This window comes from Ascaphus truei, chromosome 8, assembly GCF_040206685.1.
Source record: "Ascaphus truei isolate aAscTru1 chromosome 8, aAscTru1.hap1, whole genome shotgun sequence".
NCBI classification, from domain to species: Eukaryota; Metazoa; Chordata; class Amphibia; order Anura; family Ascaphidae; genus Ascaphus; species Ascaphus truei.
Genome location: NC_134490.1, coordinates 67,570,222 through 67,590,707, shown reverse-complemented (window position 1 = coordinate 67,590,707; position 20,486 = coordinate 67,570,222). Strand labels below are relative to the sequence as shown.

General features: G+C 41.8%; 1 long non-coding RNA gene across 9 annotated transcripts in view; it reads left to right on the top strand.

Annotated features, from left to right (window-relative positions):
• Positions 1 to 20,057, top strand: part of LOC142501886 (uncharacterized) — a 104,063-nt gene extending 84,006 nt beyond the window's left edge. For 7 of the 9 annotated variants that reach the window (XR_012803593.1, XR_012803587.1, XR_012803594.1 and 4 more), the window contains 2 exons: positions 14,230 to 14,407; positions 18,913 to 20,057. This is a non-coding gene — a long non-coding RNA (uncharacterized LOC142501886). Of the gene's footprint in view, positions 1 to 12,873; positions 12,973 to 14,229; positions 14,408 to 18,912 lie in introns of all 9 variants that reach the window. The other 2 variants (XR_012803592.1, XR_012803591.1) reach the window with 2 other exon arrangements.
• The last annotated feature ends 429 nt before the right edge of the window (positions 20,058 to 20,486 follow it).

Below are 20,486 nucleotides of genomic sequence, written 5' to 3'. Positions count from 1 at the left end.
AGAAGATTGCATATATATGTAGCACCTGTTCCCCCACCCTAAGTGAGATCATCCGGCTACCTGGTGTTGCTGGTGTGGTGCGTAATTGTTTGACTGGAACAGGAGGCTCTGAGTGCTCTGTGGTGGTGTGGGGAGACATCAGGACAGGTTTCCAGGGTGGTTCATCTCTGGTTACAGCTCCTCCAGCCAGCGAGGATCCTGAGATGACCAGGCAATCCTGTCCATGCTGGCAACTTCTTAGTGACTCAGACATTTAGCCACTCAGACAGATGTTACCACTGAATCTTTATTGTCACACAGCAGTCACAGCATCACATTCCCTTGCAGAAACCCCCAGGCTTTGAGGTCCATGTAGGCCCCTTCCTGAGCTCCTCCTTTACACCCTACTGGGATAAAGGGTAGATGTTACCCACTCCACAGGGGGAGGGAAGAGAGCCCTGACTTCTGGGAGAGTGTCAGTATATACCCAGGGGATGGGCTTGTAACCCTGCCCCATAACAGGGCAGGTCTGATACTGACAAGTATCACATTAATTGCTTGTGACCCAGCCAATATCCTCCCCAGGATGACGTTGTTTCTAGGCCCACCCCTGGACACAGTAACAATGCATCCAGGCTGCAATAGTAAATCAGGGCTATTGAAAGAGCTTATCCCTCACAGAGCCTGTTCCTAACAGGACTTATACTGTGAGGGCCAAAAGAAGGATAGCAGCTGGAGGGTTAGGCTATATATATATTATATATACAGTACATAGGTTCTCTGCAGTATGCTTGGAAGCTCCACTAGACCCTTCATTACATAAGAGTTCAAAGTAACAACTCATTATGGCCTGGATTTACTAAACATTAGTATTCATATTACTGGGGTCAAAAAATGAGTTATTTTTACAGCCGTATTTACTAAAGGTTTAACAGCGAAATAACACAGCGATAATTAATTGACTTGCAGCGATAAGTATGGACTAAATGCTAGGATCTCTAATTAGCATGGAAATTAAGTTACGTTTAACTATAGTATTGCAAATGAGCATGCAAATGTATGTAACAGCTATTCATCTATTTACATGCAACTCCCTACACTTCAATACCGGGCTATATTGAGACACTGCCCCCAAAATATCACCAATTTCTATTACCTACCCAAGGCTGGCATTAGGTTGATCTTACACACATACATATATCTGTGTATATGTATGTATGGGCCACCACCGTGAGAAAGCTCCAGTTTGGGGAGCGAAAACGTTGTTTTCTTGTGCACTGCTGTTTACAAATATATACTTATCAACTTGAATTACCTGAGTGCTGCCCTTTGATTTCGTTTTGTACTGAATCATATATTTATGTCTGTCTGTCTATCTGTCTGTCTGTATATATGTGTGTGTGTGTGTGTGTGTGTTGGCTACTATAGTAAACCCAAGTGATTTAGAAAGGCGCTTTTAACACAATATACAAGTGTTCCAAATGTGATGGTGATCAATGAAATATTAAATCGTGTGTAGCAGGTCCCCCTTCCGTTGTAGACCCCCCTCTGGGTACACACTGCGGCCGGTAGCGGGGAGGTGTGGGGGCATGTGCGGGCTCAGCGCACTCTCCTCTTGATGCGGCCGGTTGCCGGGGATGCGTGCGGCCGGTTGCTGGGGACGCGGTCGCGTTGCGAGGCCCCCGGCGGTTCCCGATGCAGGGCACCGCCATCACTCATTGCCTCGCGCATGCGCAGTAAGACCAGGCGACAGGAGGCACTGAGACAGCTCGCGCATGCGCAGAACAAGCACGCGAGAGGCGGCAAATCACAGTAGGGCTCACAGCAGGGACTACAGATCCCATGAGCCTCAGGAGCGCCCTACGTGACGCCAGGGAGCCAATAGGGCTAGAGCATCTCCCTGCAGAGGAGATTAGATACATTTCACGGGCTCTAAGCACGTTAGTCAGTCGGCATCAGGAGCAGCTAGGCGAAGGAGGTAGGGTGCAGGAGTCAGTGACTCCCTCCCCTAGGCCAGCAGCCCCCTAGGCCCCAGATAGCCCTGAGCCACCAGTAGTGTTGTGTTGTTCAGGGACAGGCCCCAGGTTAGGGACCCTGCCCCTTATTATTATCCAGAGTCAGTTAGGGACACAGCGGACGCTGCGCGTCCATCCAGAGGTTTGGGCTCAGACCTCCGCTGCGGTTGCAACAGCCATCCAGGTGGGATCGCCCCGGAAGGTAGTTCCTGTTTTAACTCATCATCGGGATCCTTTGCGAAGCTCCTTGGCAGGCACGGGCACTGGAGTGCTTGGCAGGTAATCTTCAAATGCACTAACTATACCATCTATTCACACAGGACATAGTGGCTGCGCAGTCACACACATACTAATCTCACTTGAGGGTGGAGGACATATTGTGTGGGGTACTGGATGGGGTGGGATCACCCGGTATAGGTGGGAGCGTCCTGCGAGACGCAGTAGTTAGTGTCTCCTCTAGAGAGGGACACCTGTTGATATCTATATGAATACATACGTTTGTAACAGTAAAGTCATTGGTTGTTTTACATGCTGTGTGTGTGATATATATAAATTGTCCTGCAAGGATCACTCCCCCTCTGGTGGGAGCCATCGCAGGTGGAGGCGCTGCACCAAGTACGAGGTTACTCCTATTATTATACGTGCCCCAGGCTCCCCGTGGCGGAGGCTTAGGCCCCCTGTGAGCCTAACAGGTAACGCACCACACCTGGTAACATTAGGTTCCCTGCACACACATATCATATGCTATTGGGTGGGGGAGTACCTGTTACAAGTGTAAGGTGAATTAAACAAAAGATCTCAACCTCCAATGGGAATAGTACAGATTCCCTTTAACAAGTAGATACATCCAGGGATTGGAGGGAGCTCCTGACGAAGCTGACAGTGAAACGCGTAGAGCCGAGCCTGTAAGCGAGAGCCTTTGATCCTGAGCCGAGAGGACCCGTTGCCGCATACCCGCCCCTTTCCCCGAGTATCCGGAAGCAGCTGGAACACCGGCGGATGTGACGTAGGACGCCATTCGAAGTGAGGCACCAGCGGGAGAAGCACGGAACAGATGATATACACACTTACCCTCTTCGGCACCAGATCATCTCTCAGCTCACTACACAATTTGATGTGCCTATATTGAATGTACACCTGTAGGAGGACATGTGCAGAGGTACACAATGGAGACTGTTTGTAAGGTGAAATTATAAAAAGGCTTTATTGTGCCTGTCGCTTAAAACACAGCAAAAATCAACATAAGTGAAATAGTGAGCCAAACAAAGAAAACCTATCTCTGCTTTGGAGACTATCTACACATATAGCTCAGCCCTCTTTGACTGGGTTGGTTAGCTAGGCTCTTTACCAGCCCCAAATATATAGCATGAAATAAGCAGATATAGAAAGTCTCATAAATGAAAGTCTTATCTGTTTCTTGTGGTTTGGAGGGAAAATCTTCTCTGTCCCTGGTTCAGCTCCCTTTTCCTCGGGGTGTGTCAGCATTCAGGTTTAGAAGTTTTCCCTGTGTCTTGAAAGCAGCTCTGCTGTTTCTCCTGGCAGGGATCAAGACAAGTGTCCCTTCCTTGGTTCAGCCCAGTTGTGGACTAAGGAATCTCTGTCCTGTCTCCAAAGTTCAGCTCAGGTGTGAGCAAAGGAGTCTCACTTCCTGTCTCAACAGACAGGCTTTTCTAAGCAATCAGGCAGGTGGTGTTAGTTAATTGCCTACCAGCAGTTAACCACCACACTGCTGGATTAGAGGCACATTTGTGAACAGGGATAAGTCCCCTGTTACAACACCATGTGAGTACATTTGCTGCTATTTTTTACCTGTTTATAAATTGTTTATTGGTCTGCACTAGGAGTCCTCTGTTGTTTTTTCTCCCTGAGATATACCACGATCTACTTACCTGCTGGACTAAGCTGCCATACGGTCTCCTGTCATCGCTGTAATTTACCCTACTTCTTGTAAATTGGTTCTGCGTAAGAGCCAAGATCTATTCGCTTATTTCACATTACCATGGCTGTATTGCACTAGATATTTTTCTTTATTTTTTGGGGTGTTCCGGACATATGCTCCCTCCAATCCCTGGATGTATCTAATGGCTACTATAGACATAGGTAAAGTAAGACTAGTCAACCTAAAATTAATGATAAAAATACATAATATTGACAATGTTGAACTTATTAATATATTAACCGGTTAGAAACCCAAGTGGCCAGCTAGTCGTGTTTAACCCATGACTAGCTGACCACTTGGGCTACTAAAGGCTTACCATCTGCACACATGCATGTCATGCTTTGTGTGTTTTATTTGTAAGGTGTTATGTTGTATGTTAATCCCTTTGGTGGCTGAAGAAATGACTTTGCATATGGGTTGCTAGCCTCAGGCATCACAGGGGTTAATGGGACTGACAAGGAGGGCACAACGGATTTATGCAAAAAAGATTGAATCAGCCAAAAATCAAATGGGTTAAATCATTTTCTGCCATAGGATATTATTTAAAAAAGCCTATTAGAAAAGTGTGATATCTGCAGAGACACACACCTGCATCGCTAGCGCAGATTAATGTGGATTTCTATGAGTTAACGCTTATTTGTATTTGCTCGCATTATTTACCGCTTTCGTTTTTATGCAGCATTATCTTCATTTAGTAAATTGGCGTCTATGTTTCCTGCCTTTGAGTTCACAAGTGGCCAGTAGAACAGGCTCCAAAAAGGCTGCCTCCTAATTATTTAAATACAAGTGTATTGTGAAAAGTCTTCAAATGACAAAACAACCATTAAAACTGGTGAAGAAGGGAGAGTGTTTGACCTTTATTTAGATGTATTTAGATTTCTGTAGGCATGATGATGATGTCAGCACTAATTAAATGTGACCATTTGGTTGTCATAATTCAAAGAATAATGAAAACAAAAGTATGAACAGATATTGTTTCTACCCAGACCCAGGGTTTAATTTACACGTAATGCACAAGGCAACATTCTCAATGAAATATATAAGATTAAGCAAAACAAGGATTCGCCCTTTAAAAATCAACTTGTAGCTAAATGATCACTAAAGTAGAAATCCAAATGAATATCCAGCTCTACTTTTTGAATAAAAGAATGATTGAAGTTTAGTAAATATGATTGTAACACTATATACAGTACATCCATTAAAGCAGCGGTGCGCAAACTGTGGGGCGCGACCCCCAGGGGGGGCGCGACACTGCCGACGGGGGGCGCGGGGTTTACAGAGGCCCCGCGCGCTTCCCGAAGGCACTTAAATTAAGTGCCGGGGGAGCTGCAGGGCCTCTGTAAACCTAACTTACCGTGGCTCCGGCGGCTTCCTCCCTGCGGCGCCATGGCAACGCGGCGTCAAAATGACGCTGCGAGGTCATGTGACGTCACGTTGCTATGGCAACGTGACGTCATTACGCCGGAGCGCGGGTAAGTTGGGGTTGGGGGGGCGCGGGAGCGAGGGGACAGCCGTCAGGGGGGCGCAGGGAAAAAAGTTTGCGCCCCCCTGCATTAAAGCTCATTTCATACACTATAACTATTGGACAAAACAATTGTGATACACTTAATTCAGCCAAAACATGATTTTGCCTATGGAATAAAATGAGGTGCAATTTTAGCTCACACATCGATCTGTTTGTTGATGTTTGCCAGCATCAATATTAACTTTCCTCTAGATTGTAAGCGCTCAGGCTCAGCGCCCTCGTGATGTTTGTATCTGTTTACGTTTTGTCCTTATTTGGCATAACATTTTTTAATGTCATTTTTATCACTCTGTGCCCACTTTGTACTGCGCTGCGGAGTAAGTTGGCACTTTATAAATAAATAATAAGGATAGTGATAATAATAACTTTTGGCTCAGTGTGTTCAAATAAATATCTGCTAAGCCCTAGCAATGGTTTCATACACTGACATACAGACACGCTGCACTGCACAACCAACACAGGCCTGCACTACAAACTCTCTTTCCTTATGCATTTAAAGTTGTCATTCTGCACAGGCTTTTTTCTCTGTTTGGCAGAATTCAACAATAATATTCTGTATTTTAAAAAAAAAAATATTCCTAAAATAATAATAATCAATTCATTAAATCAACTACAGAATGTATTTATTTATTTAACATTCAACGAATGCGCTTATCTCATTCTTTAGTGGGAATACAAAAATATCAAACAATCTTATCAGGTTCTGTGGACTGGATCAGCTGCCTTGTACTGTTTATAGCAGGGGGAACGGTATCTGGTAACTTGTTACCTGTTGACTGGACTTACCGTTATAGTGGGACCTTTAAAAGCAAAGAGACGTTATAATAATAACTTTATTTCATATAATGCTTTGCTCCCAATGGGACTCAACGCGCCTCACAATGACAGTATAGTGCACAGTACGCAGCCCATAGGAATGTTACAGACACAGTCCCTGCCCAGATGAGTTTACAATCTATGATTTTGGTGTCTGAGGCAAAGGGAGTTAAAGTGAGTACCCAAGGAGCTGACTCCGGGAATTGAACCAGGCTCCCCTGTTGTTGTTATCAGAGTCAGTGTTGTTATTCATTGAGCCGCTCCTTCCATCTAACCAATAGACCCTTGTGTTTGTGTTTGTGTTTGTGTTTGCTACTTTTTATCTTGAATCCAAACACCGGCCATAAAAAAAAAGGGGGAAAAAATCTAAAAAATGACATGTCTTGGTTGCCCACTTGAATTTGGGTTGGTCATAGTCGCGGAATCCGCCCGGATTTACCATTATTTGAAAATAACACGCATGTGAAGCAGCAGAGCTTACACATTGACTTTTAAATAGAACTGCTACTGAACAACGGGGTGAAATACAACCTAATACACTGGCAGCTTGGTCCGTTCATAAATCAACTTCACAGCATGTGGCAGAGCAATGGTGGATGTTTCAGTGTAGAAATGAAACGTCAAGCACATGTTACTTAAAAATGCATCAGCCACTGACACAAGACAGCAGAGTCCTCTTTTGATCAAACCGAGCTCTTGAATGATTTAATTTGTAGATTTGACAGTAAGTGTAAGCTGTATTGAATTGAATGGGGAAGGCAAATAGACAAGGAGAGACCAAGGGGATACGAAGAGATGGTTGAATAGAATATATAATGAGAGAGGTGAAGTGATATTGTAAACTAAATTATTTTGGGACAGCAACCAGCTTCATTTTATCCCATTATTTATTAGATTGTGTCAACATTTTATGAATCATAGCAAAAATCTATATGCTAAAGTAGTTATCAACAGTGCTATACATAGCAGCACAGTGTTAACTGTAGGATAGGGATTTACACATCAATGTTTTATAGGGACAAAGAAAAAAAAACCATTCCAATTATCCCAATTAAAAAAAACTATTTTTAACAGTCCTGTGCTATTTTGTCACTGGCTACATGTGACAGCAAATATTTGTGTATCTGCATTTTAATAAGGAAACAAAAATGGTGTATATATATATATATATATATATATATATATATATATATATATATATATATATATATATATATATACACACTGTATATATGTATATATATATATATTTATATATATATATATATATATATATATATATATATATATAAATCTATGCAAATACAACTGTATGCTCATCTGCATGTCTTAGGCAGGTCTGCAACCCCGCCTTTCCCCATTATCACCCAGCATACAGCACTTCCACTGCAGCAAGGGATTCTGGGAAATGACATGCAAATGAGCACACAGTGCCACCTTTTGTCTCAAGCTCACATTACATGAACAACCCTTAAGCCAATGCATGAGATGCAAAGAGTGGGTTTACTGGCTTATATATATATATATATATATATATATATATATATATATATATATATATAAATATATATATAAACTGTACATACCGCGCTCCTCCCTATAGAAGTTTGCTGCAGGTAAAAAGATAGGCCTTACATATAGAAAAACAAAAAGAACGATTCCTGCGCTCCGTACTAATTAGGCTAAAATAAAATAATATTGTCATGAAAAAGGGTATTTTGTTAAACCCTTTGGCCAAAGCGTTTGTAAACCTGCATGCCACGGGTTGCCTTGACGTGAAAGGTGGGATTGCAGACCTGCCAAAGACATGCAAATGAGCATACAGTATATTTACATTTGCTATATGCTTTGCTGTGGAGGGTTTTTGTCACTTTTTTTACTCACCATAACTTAACTCAGTATGGTAAACCTCATCCTTTCGCTTCATTGTATAGACAGTTAACCAACCCCACACTGATGAGCCCCATTAAGGTCGAAACAGCTATCTGTGGGTGGGTTTTCTGGCAATGCATCTTAACCCTGGCTGTGCTCAAGGCTGTGACCTTAATGGGTCTCATCAGTGTGGGGTTGATTAACTGGGTATGCAAAGAGGCTAAAGGATGGGCCAACCATAATACTGAGTTAAGTTATGGTGAGTAAAAAAAGTGACAAAAACCCTCCACAGCAAAGCAAATATGCAAATGTAAATACAACTGTATGCTCATCTGCATGTCTTAGGCAGGTCTGCAACCCGCCTTTCCCCATTATCACCCAGCACACAGCACTTCCACTGCAGCAAGGGATTCTGGGAAATGACATGCAAATGAGCACACAGTGCCACTTTTTGCTTCAAAAACCATTTTTAACATGGTTCCCTATAGGCTTAAGCTTGCTGCATGCTCAAAGCTGTGACCATGCAGCAAGCTTAAGCCTATAGGGAACCATGCAAATGAGCATACAGTATATTTACATTTGTTATATATATATATATAGTTAAGTTATGGTGAGTAATAAAAGTGACAAAAACCCTATGGTCATTTTTGTTGAGGAATTTGTACCATCCATACCTGGTTCTCTCGCTAACAGACAACAGAACCGATTTCCTGATATAAGTCTCTATCATTTAGTAAACCCATACCCTGTATTGTTCCTAAAATAAGCATCTGAGATAATCAGGAGAAGGTATGGCCATGTAGTAAATATACTACAATATAATATGCACACAGCCCTAGCCTCTCTGACCTTGGACACATACTTTAATCTGATTTTTTAAGACTTCAATACTGGATTCCCAAAACCAAGTGTTTTTAAACACTGAAAAAACTGTAACAGTGGTATTTGGCACCAAGGCTACATTTCTAAACCTACCTACAGAGCTACAGATCAGAACCAACTCTAACACCATCCTAGCCCCTGTCACTAGTTTTAAATATCTAGGCATATAGTTTGACTCCCATTTAACATTTGGGTTGCACATTGATACTCTGACATCCAATACTTATGCCAAACTAGGTGTACTTTATAGGAACAAATCCTCCCTAAGCCAGCTGGTCAAAAATTGCATTGCACAGCAGATGCTAATGCCAATTATAGACTATGGGGACATAGTATATGGTGCAGCACCCGAAACTCACCTTAGCAAACTAGACACCCTCTACAACTCAATATGCTCATTGTACTACAATGTAACTACAACATACATCACTGCGAAATGCTGTAAGAACTTGATATGCTATCCTTTGAGTCCAGACGTAAAGTACATTTTTCCTATGTTGCCTTCAAATACTTTCTGGGCAAATTACCCGCCTATCTGAACAAGCTCCTCACCCCTACCACATGCAGCACTTATCCCCTGAGATCTGACTCCAAAAGACTATTTATGGTCCACCTTCTGTTACCGCGCACCTCACACCTGGAACAACCTACCAGAGACTCTCAAAACCGCCTCCAGTTTAAAGTAATTTCAATACTTCAGCTCTCACCTTTCAATCTGTTACATATGCCCATAACATATGTTATCTCTAACTAACTTGGGAGGGTTTTGATTTCTTCTGCGTCTCCCATTTGTGTGATGTCATGGTGTGATGTCACTGTGTGATCATGAAGTGCTTGTACAGACCACCCTCCCCTTATCTTTACTGGGTCTCTCATTAGGACAGGATGGGTAAAGGAGAGAAAAACAGTTGATTAACAAATACTGCACCATTCAGAGGCCCCTAAAAAATTTAACTGGCTGACTATGTGAGATTGCACTTTTAAATAAGCAGAACGTTGTGTTTTTTTAATAGGTGAGCAGCAGGGGTTCTCAGAGCTGATCTGCATTAATTTCAGCTCCGGGGACCTGCTCCCTGAGGTACTTACCTTCGTAGTGGGTGCAGGGAAGCAGATATTGAATTTTAAAAGTCCTGGTCACGCGGGCCAATAGGAAGGCACAAAGGATGATGTCATGGCTTCTTATTGGCCCGCGTGACACGGGAGCTTTAAATCCGCAATTATTTTCCCCCAACCCAGCTGGAGCTGCTGCCGACACCCCCTACGGAGGTAAGTATCTCTGAAATTAACACAGTTCCGCTCTGGTGGTCCCCTCCTTAAAACCTATTATTTATTTTTTAAAGGAAAGCAGGGTTGTGGCTTTAAAGTGAGACCTCCTTTTTCAAGCAACTATTGCAGATCTATACATGACCTAAATCACCTACATCACTCTGACTTGACACCAAACATTACATGTAATCAGCTTTTCCGGGGTCCAGGACTACAGTCTCAAAGTGTGATCTGGGTGAGGGCTCTGTGTACCTGTCAGTGGCGAGGTAGATGCCAAGCACAACTTTTGGGTTCATTGACGAACCTGGGACAATTGTCCTGGCCCTCCACCATGTTGGCGGCTCTGCATGTAATGTATGAATTGCTACCACAATGCAATGTGTCGCAATGAATTGTCGCCTGGGGTGGCACATTTGGGGGGGGGGGTGGCGGCGGCAGTAGCAGCAGAGGAGGTGAAGAGGACTGAGGACTATGAGAGCGGAGCAGGGCAGCACAGGAGGATGGTGGGGAAGAGCGCGCCCCAGTGGTCCAACCCAGAAGTCTTTACTGACTTTCGGTGTTTGCTGCTTCTACAGCACAGGTCCTCCCCTTTCGTCCTCCTGTGCCATCCTGCTCTGCTCCCATGGTCCTCAGTCCTGTTTTCACGCCGCCACCACTGCCTTCCTCCTCTGCTGGCCTGCTCTGCTCCTGCCGTTCTCCATCCTCTTCTCCCACCGGCTGACGTCCCACTCCTCCGTCCTCTTCTCCCGCTTCTGCCCACCATCCTGTTGCCCTGCTCCACCGATGCCAGTTAGGTGAGAGGAGTTGGAGTAGGGGTGAGAGAGGAAGAGGAGAAGGAGGAAATGAGAGAAGAAGAGAAGGAGGGGGTGAGAAGAAGAGGAAAAGGAAGGGGTGAGAGAGGAAGAGGAGAAAGAGGCTGAGCGAGGAAGATGTGAAGGAGGGAGAGAGAAGAGGAGGGGGTGAAAGGAGGAGGGGGTGATTGAGAAGGAGCGGGAGGGGTGTGTGAAATGAGAGATGATGAGGAGTGGGTGAGAGACAATGAAGCTATAATAACATTTTAAAAAATCTGAAAGTTCAGGGGGTTGAGGGAGGGGGCACAGGACTGAAGGTTTGCCTAGGGTCCCAAACACTCTTGCACCAGCCCTGTATGTATGTATATCTTTATGTATATAGCGCGATAATAGTATAACACATAATGGGAATAAGCGCTTCAGACATGAAAGTAACAATAGGAAAAGGACTATCTGCCCCGATGAGTTTATAATCTAAGTAGTAAGTGGGGCAAATTTACAGAGACAGTAGGAGGGCGTTCTGGTGAGTGCATCTGCAAGGGGCAAGGTCAGTGCATATGAGATGTATAATATCAGCCAGCAGAGATACCCATATGCTTCGTTAAAGAGGTGTATTTTAGGATAGGTCTTCAAAGTTGAGAGAGAGAGAGGGTGCTAGTCGGATATTGAGGGGAAGGGCATTCCAGAGGTGCGGGGCAGTGAGTGGCAGAGGTTTTAAACACATGTAATATCTATCATATTCCACATTTGTCTACAACGTACATGCTTTTATTAGGCTATTTCTCTTTGGTTAATCTGATGGTGTTTTGATATTACTTTTTGTAATTATTTAGCAGCTGGGAAACTTTGATACTTTCCTCATAGGCTTGCTATTTGGGGTTTAAAATGAGGATAAGAGACACATCTATAACGTGCATGTCTTACCAGCGATGATTATTGAACTGTGCATCTCTTTGAATAAATTGGCAATATGGTATGTGGAGGTGTGGAATGGGAAGTGCGAGGCAAATAATGAATTGCTGCACATGTATGTACAATGTACCCAAATGTTTCCATACACAAGGTTTGAGTTTGCATCAATAAAAAACATTCCAACCGACACAGATACTAAAGGGCAGAAAAGTAGATTACTGACTGCATGACATTAACACAGTCTGATTGATTCCTCCTCAAATACCAAATACGTTTGGCTTCTTAAACGTTTGAGCAGTACCCCCAAGAAAACATCAAAATGTTGCCACGTTTTTCTCTATTTAAGAAAGGAGCAATAATAACAGAAACGCCACATCCTTTTCTCCTCACTCAAGCAGTTGATTTCTTCTTAATGGCATGTAAATTCAGTGTGACTGTCATGCATTTGTTTTCTTTAGCAGTAGCTCCCTAAGCCTCATCAATCAACTGACTTGTCTAACGAAGGCCTTGGACCAGAGGATAAAGGGAAAGTGTATGGGCATCTGAACCCCATTTGAAAATTGAGAAGTGGGGTAAAAAGATATTTGAGTAGGACATTAGGACAGCAGACGAATGACCCTTGGCGGAACGCATGCTCCGGTTCAAACATTAGGCATTAAAGGATGAAATATCTTTAAGTAACAATTCATCTGTAACTGGAAAGGAGAAGGAACTGGTGACATTTAGCTGTGATGGGCATTCTGGATGCCTGTCTCACAAATGCTTAAAGGAACAAGGCATGTGCATGAAAGTGATTAATCACTTCTCAGATAATATGAGCTAAATCTTTTTATTGTATCTTTTCCTTTTTTACATTTCTCCTTCCAATCATCCTAGCAGATCAGAACTGTTATCCACTAAAGAAATCCCATCGGCTTCTCTACGTCCTAGAATAATGTCAAACTTTAGAGAAGAGAACAGAGAAAGTACAGTAGGGTGAGGGAACAAACTGTCAAGATATATCTACCAGATGAGAATCACCCTTTGGGACTTATTCTATATCCACAGAAACAGCCGATTGGCCGTTGTCGACCGAAAATCCTCATTGAAGTCAAATGGGAATATTGTCTGAAAATGGCCCAATTGGCTAAAATAAGCCAATTTGTCTTGTGTAACACTTAACCTGCATCTATTTATTTTGGCACATTTTTCTTTTATACAGGCATAACCCGGTTTAAGGACACTCACTTTAAGTACACTCGCGAGTAAGGACATATCGCCCAATAGGCAAACGGCAGCTCGCGCATGCGCCTGTCAGCACGTCCCAAACAGCAATACCGGCTCCCTACCTGTACCGAAGCTGTGCGCAAGCGGGGAGACTAAAGAGCCTGTTACAAATGCGTTATTTACATCAGTTATGCACGTATATGACGATTGCAGTACAGTACATACATCGATAAGTGGGGAAAAGGTAGTGCTTCACTTTAAGTACATTTTCACTTTACATACATGCTCCGGTCCCATTGCGTACGTTAATGCGGGGTATGCCTGTATATGAGCCATTTTGGCATTGAATACATTTTACAGAATTTTTTAAACATTCAACTTTAAAGGCCTACAGGTATGTGCCATTTGATACCATAATGGTATACTAGTGTCAAACTTCTCCAGATTCCTAAATATAACAGAACTTTTTCCAACCCCCATTTTTATTAGATTGCAGATCTAGAAGTTCTTTTAGTAGCGTTTGAAGTCCTTTCACAGGCACGTTTGCTTAGGTACTTAGCGGTGAATGCCAGTCAGTATATGTACAAAGTTCTGCTTCAAGGTAAAAGGGCATTTGTGGAGATGTTACAAGTACATTGGCATCGGGCACTTCTAAAGTAAAGCTGAAGGAGAATGCTCATTGTTGATTAGATGGGATAAACAGAGTCTAGTATAGATGAACATATTTGTTTTAAACACTGTTGTAAATAATTATACATAATATACACAATGCTGTGCTTTCTCACAGTTTTTATACCCGGGCATTATATCGATGACATTTATTACTGGCAGATTTTATTACTTCTTTTCAAGGGATCATTTAAACTGAAGCTGCATGTAAGTTGATTGTATTCATTCATTCACAGGAAACATTTTGAAATTGAATTCTTGACTTCAAAGAGTTGTTAAAATATTTAATGACCATGCTAATTTTATGAATGAAATTAATGATACATAATGCCACAAGATATTTGATCTTTTTCACAGACCTGGAGTAAGAACTTTATCTGCTTTCATGGCATGTCCACTTTCGTGATCTACAATGTGACCGAGATAATATCTGATCCAGGAAGGGAATGGGAACTTGCCTTCGTTCCTGTGGCCATAAAGTATCTTTGATGTCCTATTAGAACTGTCCGCAATGATGAAGATTGCCTCACTAATGGTAATATCTCAAATGCTCTGTACACTATTTACATTAGATGTTTGATGAGCTTAAAAAACTGTACTAATACTGTTTAACCTAGTGTGAGTTAAAATAGCAACAGACTATATACATACATTAAATTCAATAGCATGTCTTAAATAGTCATATTTCTATGATTTATCATACAAATGTGCTGACATTTGCACATCTCCATTAAAGAGAGCGGTGAGTGGGCCCGGATTGCTTCAGTGAAAAACATAATGTTACACTAATGCATATCACAGGTTTCTGTTTATTATAGTGAGCAAACAGACAGAGCAGCAATTTCTCACTGATTTGGAGACCGTCTCAGCAAATTACTGTCTCACTAACTTTCAGCAGCCGCAGTCAGCCCATAGAGTTTAATGGACTCTCACTTTTCCATTAAAATGCCCCATTTTTAGTCCACAATCTCCAATGTCATAGGTTTTTGTTTTTGTCGGTGGACATCTACCGTGCACTGCACACACAATATAATTATTATGGCATGTAGATATTGGCCAAACACTCTACACAATGGGGTTGATACAATAGGCGCCAGTACCGGTAATCACACCCGATCTCATGTGAACGGAAGATAATGCCGGATTGGATGCGCTAACCCATACTGGCGCTTAATGAATCTGCTCCCAATGTCTTGTGTCTCCATGGGTCTTCATCTGAGGAATATAGACTTTTAACCTTTGAAACAGTGCAAATGTGAGGGTCCTTGCATGTAAACAGACACATAAATTATATCCTTTCAAGCTTCCAAACTCTCTTCTGAAACCTTTCTGTGGGTTGCCGCTGAATTTAGCCAGGCTTGGATATCTTGGAACTAGTCCTCGCATGCTTGCCTGGGACAGAACATAATTCCTTAAGCTTCAAATATCTCAGATTTGTCCCACACACTTAAAATGATAACACTCGCAAGTGCGGAGAGATAACATGTTTTTAATTGACTTGAGGATACTGGACAAATTATAGGTCCACCTGTATTTTAGGTCCATGTTGTGTGTATGTTTTGGGAGCAGGATTCTTTTGGCAAGCAGTAATACTTGTTTACTGTTCTGCTTCTATGCATCTACCAGAGAGTTTCTATAACTTTAAATGAATACAAAGTCTTGAGATGGCGAAGAAGAAGTTTCACTGCATGTCATACTGTATACAGAATTTCCAATGACACAAAGTCTTAAACCCGTCAAACTGAAGCAAAAATACTGCATGAGATTTATCTAGGAAAATAATTTGCATGGAAACCAATTAGGATGTAATGTTTATATAAATGTGATACATTATATTTGCACTCGTTTTAACATGAATCCCCTTAAGTATATGGCTTGACTTGTTTGTGTCTTCTCAATGGAAGGCCAGCAACCACCCTCACACTGTGATGAGACTCTGAGGTCGAAACAGCTGTTTGTGAGTAAGTTTGCTGGACTTCTTTGTCCCACTCCCAGGCTTTACTTTATAAGTAGTGTGAAGCAGCAGGAATATGCTTTAATGTTTCCATGATAAAGTGGATAAGAAGCAATAAGTAGTACACTATGAGTGCTCGTTTACCTGTCATTACCCAGAATCCCTGGCTGCAGTGGAAGCATTGAATGCTGTGTGATTATGGGGCTGAGCAGGTTTGGGGACATGTCTGAGGTGTGTGAATGTTCTCATACGTGTTTCTGTTATCATCACTGTAACACATGCATCATTCTTTGACATAAGAGCATGAAAGAATTGGATAAATGTATATAGATGAATATGGTGAGCCAGTTTTGTACTTCCATATGTTATGGTCATGAGCTGAGAACTCCGTACTTCAGATGGGCACATTTATTGGTCGGATTTGGACCACAGCGGATCAGCCGATTCCTTTGGTCTGTGGATTTCCCCAGATTAATCTCAAAAAGGCCGATTCGCGTTTTGCAATTTTTTTAAATTATTATTGCCAATACACTCTGCGGATTTCGCAATCCGTTGACGGATTTGTAGAATCAAATCCACGGATTGAGCAATCCGATTCTTAAGAATTCACCAACGGATTGTATCCAATGGCAGATTTTGATGAATTCACGCGGATTAAAACCGACCAAATCAGTTTGCGGATTTTACACCGCAAAACGGACTTTGGGGGTAAAATGTGAGAACATCCTGGAAACGGATTTGGGGCGGATTCGTCCATCTCTAGTCAGTACATTTAGTGCTTCCAATCTTTTATCATTTTTTTTACTGAAGTGCTATTAAGGAGATTAATGCACATTGGGTTGTAGTCACATCATTTGGCCCATCATGCAAAGGTAACCCCAGATCAGGCAAACCCTAACGTCTAATTTAACCTTGTTTTACCATTTCCTCCTAGGTGAATTCCTCCTGCTTCTCCATTAGTTTCCATGGAGGAAAACTCTCTGAGTTGTAAACATAATTATCTTGTATATGTTGCATTAGCAGATCACCAGGGAGTAGGTTGTGAGGATCTTAAACCAATAACAGGAGGTCACCATCCTTCCGAAAATACAAATCCAGCTCCATGTGTTATATAGTAACATATAATACTTACAATGTTTCAGAATGTTTTGTACTTGCCTCACCAATTACTTTGTATCTTTTGATGAATGGCAACCACATGTATCTAGGGTCGTTCCATTGTTCTTATTCACGCTTGTTATGTGGAGACGAGATGAATCTTATTCTAATATTATATAGACTCTGGTTTTTAATGCAGCAGTCCCTCCTAAATTCATTTTTGTTTAAATTACAGAGCACGAACCCTGCGGTCCCCTGTAGCTGAAACATGCTATTTTTAGCTCCGGAGACCCCCTGTTTCCTGAGATACTTACCTTTTTAGTTACCGGTGATCACTGAGAGGATTAAAATGGCTGTCTAATAAGAAGCCACAGACTATGAGGTTTTGCCTTCGTATTGACCCGTGGGACACGTGCGCTGTGGTGGCCATTTTGATTCCTTTGAAGGCAGTAACAGACACTGGTAACTGCACTGTTAAGTATTTTCGGGAAGCAGGGTGTCTGTCTAGCTACAAGTAACATTTTGTATGCCTGACAGCAACGTTTACTTTAAATATGATAGAGAATAATCTGCCAGGATATCTTTATTGTGATAATAATACCATACTATAGGTCATAAAGAACACAACAAGGCGGTATTATTACCTTTACCGTATCCGCTCTTAAATATGTCACATCAGACCCTTTACCCTCCCGATAAGGGTCATTGCCTTTCTCACAAGAATGATAGCCCTTTCCAGCAGCACAAACAGGAAGTGATGAATTGGGTGTATATAACAACCGTGAAGAAGTTGTAGACAAGCAGACCTTTTACTTTTCATGGAGATAATATTTCATGATATTTTAAAAAGGGAACTTAATTAGTAATTTGCGATTAACTATTTTACACGGGTATTTTGTTTCCTTGTTCTCTAAATAATGCTGCCTGGAGCCATTTAAAAAAAAATGTCTTAGTGGAAAAATAATTACTCTTTGTAACTAATGACTGTGCCAAAAGTTGAAAATCACCAAAGCACGGATGCTAAACAAGATCATTAAACTCGGAGTTGCATCAATAGTATCAGAAAGTATAGTAAAGTGCTGGGCATTTTTTTTTTTTAATTAAATGAATGATGAGTGTTTTATTGATCAAATGTCTAAAAATGTCTGTTGCTTTTATCAAACTCAATCAACATTTAACATACAGAACCAACATAAGGTACAAGTGATACCTTTAATGGCTAATTAGTGGTTAAAAAGAGTGCAAGCTTTCAGGACAACTGAGACCCCTTCTTTAAGCAGGTACTGTCCTTTATAGAACCCAACATACAGGAGTTCAACCGAGAACCATTCCATGCATTCAGATTATCTTCCCACTAGAGCAGGGGAAGGCAACTCCAGTCCTCAAGGGCCACCAACAGCTCAGTTTTCAGGATATCCCTGCTTCAGCACAGGTGGCTCAGTGGCCCATTCTAAGGCCTGTGCTGAAGCAGGGATATCTTGAAAATCTGACCTGTTGGTGGCACCTTCCCCTGAGCTAGAGACATCAGAATCTATACAGAATGTCAAAATCTCCAAATCCTAAAGGAAAGTCGGTAGCTTCTGTCCCTCATCACAGCTATTTTTGGTGATCTAATTACTTTCCTTTCATTTAACAAAAAGCTCTATTGCATGGAATCCCATATTGACTTAAGCAAAGAAGGGTGTGTAGCCGTGTTGGTCCTTTCTTCCATGTAGTCACAAAAGAGGGAGAGGGAGAGGGAGTAGGGGGTATGATACCTTTTATTAGACCATCAAGTAGTTGATATGTTACAAGATTTTGAACCTCTCAGGCTCAAAATCTGATGAAGGACCCTGAGAGGCTCGAAAGCTTGTAACATATAAACTACTTGTTGGTCCAATAAAAGGTATCCTCCTTCGTTACTATTGACTTAAATCCGTTTCTGCAAATAATGATATTATAATTTTATTTCAGGAAGTGACTGATATTGGTTTGTCTTTCTCTTTCAGCTCATTTATGTATTGCCTGGAACCACACAGCACAATGAATTACCTTCCAGATCTTCAACATCTCCAGCTTTCTTTGATGTGTGCCTGCTAAATGACTGATGTGCTGGATTGCTATGGAAGACACTGTTCTGTAGCTAGCTCACAAGTCTCTGCTTCAGAACTACTGCTAAAATGCACCATTATGTGATAAATCCTACTGCTCTCCTTCTCTATGCTTTTCTGTGCCATGTTACAAGGCAACTCTAATCTGTCTCTCTATACAGTACATCTACACCTGGGGTAGCCAACTCCAGTCCTCAAGAGCCACTAACAGGTTTTCAGGATATCCCTGCTTCAGCACAGGTGACTCAATCAGTGGCTTAGCCTTTGATTGAGCCACCTGAGCTGAAGCAGGGATATCCTGACAACCTGACCTGTTGGGGGGGGGGGGAGGGTGTCTTGAGGACTGGAGTTGAGCACCCCTGCTCTACATGCACCCTGAATTCTGAGCTGTCTCCGCACTTTACCACGGTCCTATTGCTATTTCATGCCCAAAGCCGCTCACTTCCTGCACCCATCTTTAAAAGTTCCTTCAAATTAATGTTCACCAAGCTCACTCTTTCCCGTTTTAAAGTCCCAGTTAGAACGTCATCTTTAAAGAAGCATGGATTCATCAATAAAGTCACCCCCCTCTTAACAACTGCACCTGCCTTCTGCGCCATGCACTAAACCACTTATATTTAATAATATTGTTTCTATATATCCTATCCCCCATCATACTATTAAATTGTAAGCACTTTGGGGCAGTGATTCTCTTTCCAATGTCTCAAATGAAGGCTCGTTTCCCTTGTCATGTATGCATTTGCCTGTATTTTTATGTCTTCATGTTTCTACTACATTCAAATAAATATGAAATAAAAATAATAATGAATAAATAACTGTTGGTTCCTTACCAGGTATGACAATGCACAATCAACCTGCATGTCTCCCCAACCAATTTAACTTATACAAACCATACACTACAAAATGATTCTGATTTTTTCAGGTATTATATATTGAAATCGTGATGTCTGCATTGAAAGTGAAGGACAATATCCAGGTACCCCCACCGCTCCCCCATGTCATGGTTTCTCCCATATTCAGAATAACTGTTCCCTTTGTAAAGAACGAAGCTTCCATTAAAAAAAAAAACTATTCTTATTGGTGTGATTATTGTTTAAAATTCAGAGATTATGAGGTCAAACTCTCCCAGCCAATATTTTTGTAATGAAAAATGTAGCTGGGCACGACTCAGTAATTTAATCTATAAGTAAAGCGTTCCACACCGCAGTGATTTTCACAGACAGATCTTCAATAAATCTTGTTTTCAGAAAAAATGATCTGAGGCTGATGCTCTACTTTTGCCAATTAAGTGAACTTTTCTCTTACAAGGCAGCAGGTTGGCAACCAACTGAGTCAGAACTGTAAAACGATTAGATATTACATTACATGTATAATACCACGCCGGGCAGTTTAATTGCCCAGATATTGGAGGAATCCACAACCTAACATACAGCAAATAAGATTAAAAGGATATCCCCAACTCAGGGGTGGCC